The sequence below is a fragment of the Typopeltis vanoorti genome, chromosome 24, assembly GCF_054136105.1.
Source record: "Typopeltis vanoorti isolate ZY-2024b chromosome 24, IOZ_Tvanoo_1.0, whole genome shotgun sequence".
NCBI classification, from domain to species: domain Eukaryota; kingdom Metazoa; phylum Arthropoda; class Arachnida; order Uropygi; family Thelyphonidae; genus Typopeltis; species Typopeltis vanoorti.
In genome coordinates this window covers 5,303,568-5,313,760 of record NC_143572.1, presented here as the reverse complement: position 1 = coordinate 5,313,760, position 10,193 = coordinate 5,303,568, and the positions used below count along the sequence as shown (strand labels likewise).

The 10,193-nt window shown below is 37.7% G+C and overlaps 1 protein-coding gene across 1 annotated transcript in view; it reads left to right on the top strand.

Annotated features, from left to right (window-relative positions):
• The first annotated feature begins 1,068 nt into the window (after positions 1 to 1,068).
• LOC150092903 (pyruvate kinase PKM-like) overlaps positions 1,069 to 10,193 on the top strand; it is a 151,274-nt gene continuing 142,149 nt past the window's right edge. Inside the window, exon 1 of the mRNA XM_090413392.1 lies at positions 1,069 to 1,295. The gene's annotated coding sequence lies outside the window, so the exon portion shown is untranslated. The remainder of the gene's footprint in view (positions 1,296 to 10,193) is intronic.

Sequence of the window (10,193 nt, the reverse complement as noted above, 5' to 3'; positions counted from 1 at the left end):
TTTGAACACCACGGCGCTTTGCCGCACGAAGGAAGACTTGGTTTCGAGTCTAGTCGGCAACTAGAGGAAATTTTTCTAAGCCTTTTTTCGACCGGTTCCCGAGTTAGTCGATCTCTGGCACGGGCAAGCGGGTTTTTCCTCCAGGAAAACGGGACGAAAACCCCGGAAAACTCGGGTTTTTCGTCCTGTAAACTCAAGAAAATCGACCGTAGAACCCACATTATTTTCAGACATTAAATATATTGTGTTAGGGTTAGGGACCACGAGATGGCGGCACATTTGAGCCGTCTCTCTTCACTGCGTACCGCTTAATTAGTGATAGCCTTGGGCCATCTATCTCTGATTGGGTACCAGTGGAGACTGAACTGCCCACTCAGTCTCCAAAAGTTAGATAGGGCTAAATGGCCTCGCCTACTCCCGTAATACGGAAATAAAAAAGCGTTAGCTTTTTTTTTGTTTTTTTTTTTGTTTTAGAAGTAATGGTGATTATTTCAGAATATTTGATATGTACTTTATATTTTGTGGTATTTGGCACAGGTAAGAATTTTTGATTCTACAACACAGAGAAACTGACTGCAGAAATCATATATCATTTATTCGATAAAACCAAATGGGATCACGAGTGGCGGCAGTTGTCCGCCATATACTTGTGACGCTTTCCTTAGTTCATGGCAGTAGAATATACATTAATCTTCTGGCGATGATGAAGGTTCCAAAAGGGTTAGAATTAAGGAATACTGCCTACCCCTTTAGGAAATAAAATGGTGTAGAAGGTGAAACTATTGTCTATAATGCTGCAAAGAGAATATTAACATCAGAAAACAAATAAGTGCCGGCTTTCTCATGTACAGTATATAGTACACTTAGTTTAGAAAAAGGATCCTTCTGATCGAAAATCCTTAAACTTTGCCTTTCAGAGCAAAGAAACCTTTTCGCCGAAAATTTTGCATTTCATTGGCAACTTATATTTAGGCTTTAAAAAATATAATAATAAATGCGCAGAAAAAATTCCAACCGCCAGATGGACTTTGAATTTCTTGTCTTCATCAGAACTGGGTGGAGTTTCGTATTATTTTTTTAAAATATTCCGTATGAACGTATGAATATATTGTGACCTCCGTGGTCAATCCAAGGTCGTATCGCACTTCTTTGCAGTATCGTGGAGGTTGCGGTGGACGATAACATTCACGTTTTGTCAAAGTGCTAATCAGATAAATCTTCAGCTGGGGTTTACGAGCGTTGTGCTGTCATTTATGATTACTTGTGATTGTTTATGTTCTAAAGCAAATTTGTTGGTATGTAATTCTTTAAACCGTCTTTAAAGAAAACGACAACGCGCTGCAGTTGTGCCTACTCGAAAAGCATATTCTAGATATCTTTTTTAATGCATGCTGGAAAATGTTTGATACGGTTATTGGAATCATCGCCGAAGCAATTAAAATAAGAGACCAACTTGTTTCGTAATGTTAATTGCGTGTGTACTTTCTAGTTGACCCTTTTTGCGGAATGAAAAGGCCGTTTCTGGGAAGAATAAACAACCATCCCCATATGAGAGCGGCTAATTCACCTTAAGATAAAAATCCCCAGAAGCATTCTTTGCACATTAAACGGGATTCGAGCCCTTCCGACCAGTGTATTTTGAGTTTCCAGATCCCGAGGGGTGGGGGGGTATATTCGTTAAGGAAGGTCGTGCTTTAGCAATCTATTCACACGGGACAGCTGGTCACCATATTGGGATTTGAAACGAGCTTCAACAGAATATGGATTATGGTATAAATTGGAGTAGCATTGGAATAAATAATGGCTGGTGATGAATTGACCCCCCCCGAATCACGCCATGCCCTTGGCGGGATTCGAACTGCAGCCTCTTGGCTGGAGAGCAGATACGCTAACCACTCAGCCAACCAGGCCCAGTGATGGGGATAGTGATCTGGTAAATATTAAAGTGCTACCCTAAGGAGGAATAGATCTGAGCAGCACAAAGTTAGTGAGTGGAATGCTTTTTCTTTTTTTTTACTGATGACACAAAGTTGGGAATAGTAGTTTTAAATGACCCTGATATCTTTAACCCACATTAGTAAGGTGGGGTGTCTCAAATCCCAAATGTTTTAAATTGACTAACTTTTTAAGGTTTGGCAGTAAGTCATGCCTCAGTATAGCTTCCCCTCCCGTAACCTGCTACTTGACGCCATAGATGACAGGTTGTTGCACGCAAGCAAGTGTAGTGTGGGACCCACCTTACCACTTTCGTTACTTTTTCCCACCTTACTAATGCCTTAAGATAAAATATCGTATGTCCAACTGCTGCTCCCAACCAGTGTTATGAATAGAAAGAATGGAGGTGATTACAAAACCTAAAACTTCACAACATTAAGTTTAATGTTATATTATATATTATATTATATTATATAATATAACATTAAACTTAATGTTGTGAAGTTTAATTTTGTATTATATTTTGTGCTTTAGATGGAGGTGATTGCATTATAGGCTTTGTTTTATATTATTGAGACTTTGCACCAGAAGAAAAGTTGTCAAAATTCAGAGTGGAGTATTGCAAAGATGGTTAAAGACACATAAAGATTGCTTATGCTGTAGATATTAGTAAGATTAGAATAAGGGGTTATCATTTGATTCTTTAGAGAAACTTGTGACATTAAGATTATAACATATAGACACGTTTACACAAGAATATTATATTTTAATTTGCCAAATATTTCAATCTGAAAATAACAGACTATCTTCAGTGGCTACATAGGAACAGTTTTCATTTAATTTATATATATATATATATATATATATATATATATATATATATATAAAGGTCTTGATCTGATCACCTCACAATTACTTGTGTAGATCTGGTAGGTGGATTTTTGGGGAATGGGGTGGTGGGGGGGAGGAAATGTACAGGTAATCATGATAATTAACTATGGGATATTGACTGCAAGGACAAATTAAGGTAGTTTGGAGTTGTGCTGTTCGATGAATAGATGGGGAGGAATGGTATTATTTGAGCATCTCTAGGATAGGTATAGGGATATTTTTGGATATTGGATATTGCCAAAGAAAGTGGTAATTCCGTGAAATTAAAGAATTATATCAGTGTGGGAGTCATCCATATTAATATAGATCTGTTGTGGGAAGGAGTTGGTATTGCTAATTTTTCCTGTAAATATGATAATCATTAACTAGTTAATATGGATTACATGGGTGGAGGAGAGGACCTTTCATGATGAGCCTTGGACATTATTGAGGGGAACAAGCAATATTAAATTATCATTATAACTAAGCTAGAGAACCTAGTTCTCTTTTTTGTGATTGTTTTCCTATAATTGTATTGAAAATGGCTATGAAATAGCTGAAAATCTTACAAATAAAAAGATTTAAATTAGTATCAACGATTCTGTTATTAATTAGTTATAATGAATTCTTCCACTTATGTCTCAATTTTTAGATCAATTAAATTATCAGTGCAGCATTTTGCTGCACCTTTCTTTTGAGATATGAACTGCCTTTTGTTATTTTAAAATGTTTGAACACTTATTTACCTATATTATTGCTCTACTGTTCCTCAGTTAAGAAGTGAAGGGTTGATTATTTAATAATCAACCCTTCACTTCTTGATTATTTAATAATCAAGCTTGGTTAGCTGAGCGGATATTATCTGTATTCTCCATCCAACAGATCATGGGTTTGAATCTATTTGCAATAGGAGTGTTTGTGAATGTCGAGATGCAATTTATGCTCCAATGTGAAGCTTCCTTATTTATTAAAAGGCTGAAGTGTCTTGAAAAAAAAAGCTATCGTGTCTAGAGCAGAATGCTCCTGGATTATTTAATACATAGTCCACCCAGAGTGCTATGGGTTTACAACTTCATGAAGTAGTAGGTGGGATTCACATTTAAAAAAGAAAAAAAAAATCTTTTGGGATGTGAAGTGCAACTGACAGGCAGATTACTTGTTATACTTCCTTGGTGTCTCAACAGTGGATTTTCAGGTGCACTGAAGTTTGCAATATGGTTCTGCTTTTTCTAACTAACTGCAAAAGTTGACTAATTACACAAAAAAAGTAACATTTTAACCCCCTCCCCTTTATTTTTTTCTTGTGCTTTTAATAGTTGTTTACCAGTGTCTCGTATACATGGTTGTCTTATTCTTTGGACTACACTTAAGAGAGATGACATTTACAGCTATGATTAAATTGGTGTAAAACTTAATCTGCTTCTTTGAATTAGAAGAAAAGCTTCCTACTTGAAAGAATTATAGTTGGCTATTTAGAGTTATCTGAAAATGTAACTTATAGTTAACAAGAAATTATATTTGTTTTGATCCTTTATCCAAGCATTGTTCCCTACAAACAACAACAAAAAAAAGTTTGTGTATGAAGTATCTTCATGCCTAGGCCCTTGTATAGAGAGGGCAGTTCATTTTATATTGCTTTGATTTTCATATCTGAAAAGTTTTTTTTCATGATTTTCCAAAACTATATAAACTATTTTTCCTGTGTATCCTATAAGTAGATGCAATGATGTTTCTTATGATGATCCTGAAAAAGTGATTTTAAAAATTAATCTGTAGGCAGAAATAACCCATTAGTAAGTTTACAAATGATTGCCACCAGAAGCCAGACACTCATAGACTGTATTATCTCCTGTACCTTGCCTTGTTAACATACGGCATTGATGCATGGGCAACATATTCCATTTATTTACCACTCGCCATTAAAAAAAATTCTAGTGGAAAGGCTTAGACGTTGGTTATGCATTATTACTAAATAGTTTAGGAAAATAACGATGTAGACTAGGATATACATTAAAATAACTTTTTAATATAAATCCAATATTTCGGCAACGTCACGTTGCCATTTTCAACAGGAATTTGTGAGCAAGACCCGTGCACGCAGGCACAGCAGACAGTAAATGAGGGCGAAGCAGGAAGCTATTCTTTCTCCTAAAGTCCTTCTGGTGCCCCCTAACGGGCAATGTTGGTATTCTTGGGTGATTGGGCTGAGGTTTTCTGATGTAGGTTTCCCAAATTTGAGGCAGTCTCATGCAGCCAAATTTCTTGAGGTTTGGATTGTTTCTTAGGGCTGAGGCTGATTCCACGAAAAGCCTTTCGTACTTGTATTTACTACAGTGAATGATCGTAGCTTTCTTCCACCATATTCTATGGTGGGTATCCAGAGCATGGTCTGCAAGACCAGAGTGGCTGTATTGGTGGAACCGGATGTAGTCCTTGTGTTCTGTAATTCTGATATTGACTGTCCTGCCTGTTTGGCCAAAGTAGGACAGCTTACAGCTGCAAGGGACCTGGTATACACCAGGTAAGTCTAGGGGGGAGGTTGGTCGTTAGTGGAGTGGATAAGGGATGCCTATTTCTTATATGGTCTGTAACAAGAAGTTAAGCCATTCTTGTTACAGACCACATAAGAAATTGGCATCCCTTATCTGCTCCACTAAAGACCAACCTCCCCCCCCCCCTCTAGACCTACCTGGTGTATACCAGGTCCCTTGCAGCTGTAAGCTGTCCTACTTTGGCCAAACAGGCAGGACAGCCAATATCAGAATTACAGAACACAAGGACTACATCCGGTTCCACCAATACAGCCACTCTGGTCTTGCAGACCATGCTCTGGATACCCACCATAGAATACAGTGGAAGAAAGCTACGATCATTCACTGTAGTAAATACAAGTACGAAAGGCTTTTCGTGGAATCAGCCTCAGCCCTAAGAAACAATCCAAACCTCAAGAAATTTGGCTGCACGAGACTGCCTCAAATTTGGGAAACCTACATCAGAAGACCTCAGCCCAGTCACCCAAGAATACCAACATTGCCCGCTAGGGGGCACCAGTAGGACTTTAGGAGAAAGAATAGCTTCCTGCTTCATCCTCATTTACTGTTTGCTGTGCCTGCATGCATGTGTCTTGCTCACAAGTTCCTGTTGAAAATGGCAACATGATGTTGCCGAAATATTGGATTTGTGTTAAAAAGTTATTTTAATGTATATCCTAGCCATTAAAAAAAAAAAAAAAACTCCTTTTCACTTTCTTATTCACATGACCTTTAATAGTTTCCAGAAGCAACTGATTATTCTCCCATCACCTATTACCCTATACAGTAATTCTCCTTTATCTATTTGATTGGCTCATCTCATGTATGTTACAATTATATTATCTCCTGTCTACCAAGCTCTGCAGCTTCGTTCTTTTTGATTTGCACTCATAATTAACATTCCAGTCTTGAGACGGTTATTTGCCTTTGGACTCTGTTTCCTCATTGCCCATATGACTAGATCTGTACACAGAAGTCTGAATTTGGCCTGATTAATGTCTTATACAGTGGAATTATTACCTCCTTATCCCCACTTGCCAGAGTTCTTCACATTATAGGGGCAGTCTTGTGGGTAATTCTTATAACTTTTGCATTGTGTCCCCTGAAATTCAACTCCTTATCCATCAGCATCTCCAAATCAATCACCATCTTTACATTCTTGAGTACAGTTCCACTAGTATAATAAATCTTGTTCCATTTTCTATGGCCAAAGTAGTTTGCAGTTTACTAATGTGTAGCTTACAAATATATATCCTTCAAATATTTCCTAAAATTAATCAAAAAATTATCTGTGTGTGATATTTATAAACATTTGTCTCCATTGTATATATATATTTTTTCAGGTTATTTTTCTTAAAGGGTTCAAATGTACTGACAAATTGTTGTTTTTCTGCTTTCCCTTATATTGCTAATTGCTTTAAAATATGTTTCCTTTCCAATCTATTTCTGTGGCTACAATACTTGTATAATTATGACAAACTTAAATTGGATCAACAGACCTGTGAGAGGTTTGTCTCATTGATCAAGCAGCATATCTATCATATTAAATCTTAAACTCATTCATGTTCTTAGCATAACACAATTCTGGCACTGCATTTCACTCACCACTGCTCTCTGTGTAAAAAAATATACTGTTCTTCATTACATCTTTAAGCAGCTTCTGGGATGATCTTTTCATCCCAGAAGCCTATAAAATCTCTTCACTAAATAAATTCTATTATATCATCTCTTCTCTACCTGCCCACTAAATGTAGCAATTTATATTCCCTCACTCTCTATTTTTCATGAACATACAAATGTCCTGATATGGCCTTACTCACTTGTCTCTTTGTACTCTCCAGTTTCCACTTCAAAATGAAAACTAGGTTGATCAGACTTAGTTGAACAATGACTCCACAGCTATAAAATCCTCTATAGCTTTTTAAACCACATTAAAGCATTCATGATATGGTCACCTTTATTGTGAAACTAGAACAATATGACTATTTCCATTTCCTTGATACACTTATAATTAATCCTAGCAGAATTTTATTTCTTATTTTTATAATGTACACAAATGGTTACAGCAGTTAACACCATATCTAGCTTGTTAAAAAAATAGTCATCACTACAACTAGTTAATTACTCAGTGATTAGTTAGTTGCTGAGTGAAAAAATCAGTATATATGAATGTGAAGTATGTGCTGGATTTTTAGTATGCAAAGTTAATTTATCCCCTTCAAATCCTTGGGACCAAATCTGAGAACAATAGCCTAAGTATGATCTGATCATAGTCTTATACAATGGAATGATGAGTCTTTTATCTCTGCAGGTCAGTGTCCTCATTATTGCAGCATTCCTCTGTTACCTTCACCACTTTTGCAATATGTGCCCTAAATTTCAGGTTTCTATCAATCGTCAACTCCCGATCTCTTGTCTCCCCTACTTCCTCCAGTATAGCAACTCCCATAGAGTATGCAGCTAGCATATCACTAAAACAAGAGTACCCCTTCACAAATCCATGTTGACTCTCACAGATAACATTATCTGCATCTCCCCAATGCTGTATACAGTCCCTCAGTAATTTCTCCAAGATCTTAACAACTACTGATGACACACAAACTGGCCTATAATTAGACACTTCCAGTCTGCTACCACCCTTATGCAGTGGCACTATCTTACCTTCCTTCCATTCCCTGGGCACATTTCTTGCAGCCAGACTTTCATTGAAAAGCCAGGTCAAAGGTGCTATCAGTTCTGTAGCACATTCTCTCAAAACCCGTGGTGAAATACCATCCAGTCCCACAACTTTACTGACATCCAGAGTACTCAGTATTTGGAATATACTCTCCTCCTGCACCTGTAAACCTCGAACCTGCCCTGTCATTCTAGTATTAAAATTTACTCCTCCAGGATTAAATACTCCAATAAAGTGTTCATTGAACAATTCCACTATGTTCTCTGCATCAGTCCCTCTATTCCCATTTTTATCCCAAAATGTCATTCTTCCACAGTCATTTCTCCTTCTACTGGCCACATAGCTAAAAAATTCCCTAGGATTTCCATTGAATCTTAGGGCCAATCTCCTCATATTCCAGTTTCGCCTTCCTTACCATACTAGTCACTCTCCTGGCCTGAATCTTATATTCTTCATGCATCTGCTCTCCACCCCTCTCCTTATATCTCTTCTCTTTTCCATAACCTCTTTTTCACCTGCAATTCCTGTTTGGCAGTGTTTGTCATCCACTTTACACCAAATTGTGTCCTCTTCTTCACTTGTGGAATACAGCTTACTGTTACTGCTAACAAATATTCCTTCACAATAATAACACTAATGATATTCTTGCTTTTTAATTCCACCCTCCATGGAACTGCTCTAAGTTGATGTCTAAGACTTATAATCACCTGCCTTATAATTCCACATACGTTCCCTTTTCTTTAATACTCCTGCATGTGTATTCATCTTCCAAGTCAACTCTCCAACTGAGAAGAGAGAGAGAGAGATGTCATCTCAGTTATTATCAGCTCTTCTGATGCTATGAGCAAATCCAAAACTCTTGAACCTCTTTTCCTCTCCTCAATTTATACTGCTATAGTTAAAATCTCCCATAACAATCATTATTCTTGCACTTGCCAAACTCAAATGTCTAAACATCTCCTGGTCCCCACCCTCTGTGCTCCTTGGTCAGTAGCAACACCCCACTAAATATCCTCTCTTGCCCACCTCTACCTCACGCCATATGCTTCCAAAATCATTAGTGTCACTGCCTTCCAGTGTCTCCACTCTTAGAGAACACAAGTCATCAGTTATAATAAGCATTACTCCACCACCACGCCTTCCCTTCCTATCCTGCCAAAAAATACTGTACCCAGCTATTTCTATTCCTGTTATTATATCCTCTTCTGTCAACCACATCTCAGTGATCCCAATAATCTTTGGCCTGGCTGATGTTATCAGCACCACCAATTCCTCTCCTTTATTCCGGATACTCCTGGCACTAGTATAAAGCATAAAATGCCATTGTTTCTATACCTAGCATTATCCCCTCTAGACTCTACTGGGCTCATCATTACCTGATGTCATCCCCATTTTCTCAAGTACCCATTCCCACAAGAGGCCGCCCCCGCTACCATTCACCCTGGGACACAGCAACTCGTTCAAAACAGCAATCTCTCCTATGACCAGATGCCTATGTCTTTCCTCATTCAAATGCGAGCTGTCTCTCGTATAGAATTTCTCTCTGTCCTCAAATGCCCTCTTAGCATCCACATATTCCAATCCTCTCTTCTGACACATTCTAGCTATTATGTTATTCAATATTACTGCTCTTCTGCTCAGCTCGTCACTATCATACCTAGGCAACGTGCACACTATCCTTCCTCTCTCTGTCTTCTTTCGTACAACCTCAAGCAAGAATCTCATATCTCTCGTTGCCCAATTTACATTACCACTCAAGTCATTTTCATTTTGCTAATCTGGCAGTACTTATACCAAGCTACTAACAATCTTCCATAATCATTGTCTTAAATACTGATCTCCTTGCAATATTTCAGTGCAGTGAGGACAACTTAATCAACTTCAGTTCCATGAAAGCAGAGTTCTGTCTTCTTACATGCAAGAAATACCACATTATTATCCCTCACTTTTGATAATATCCAGAATCTCTCTTTTTCTTGGGCTGACTTGCACCTCCAGCCTTTCTTGCATAGCCTCCTGTATCTTCAATAAACTTTGTACTCTTTTCCACTAAAGGATTACTTCTTGTACAACTCTAACACTATATAAAACCCAAATGTTTTTGCAAACAGTGCACCAGAATATTCTAGAAATACTTGATTCTGTGCTGAAGAGGGTGATCCAGTTAATTGGCAACCTCT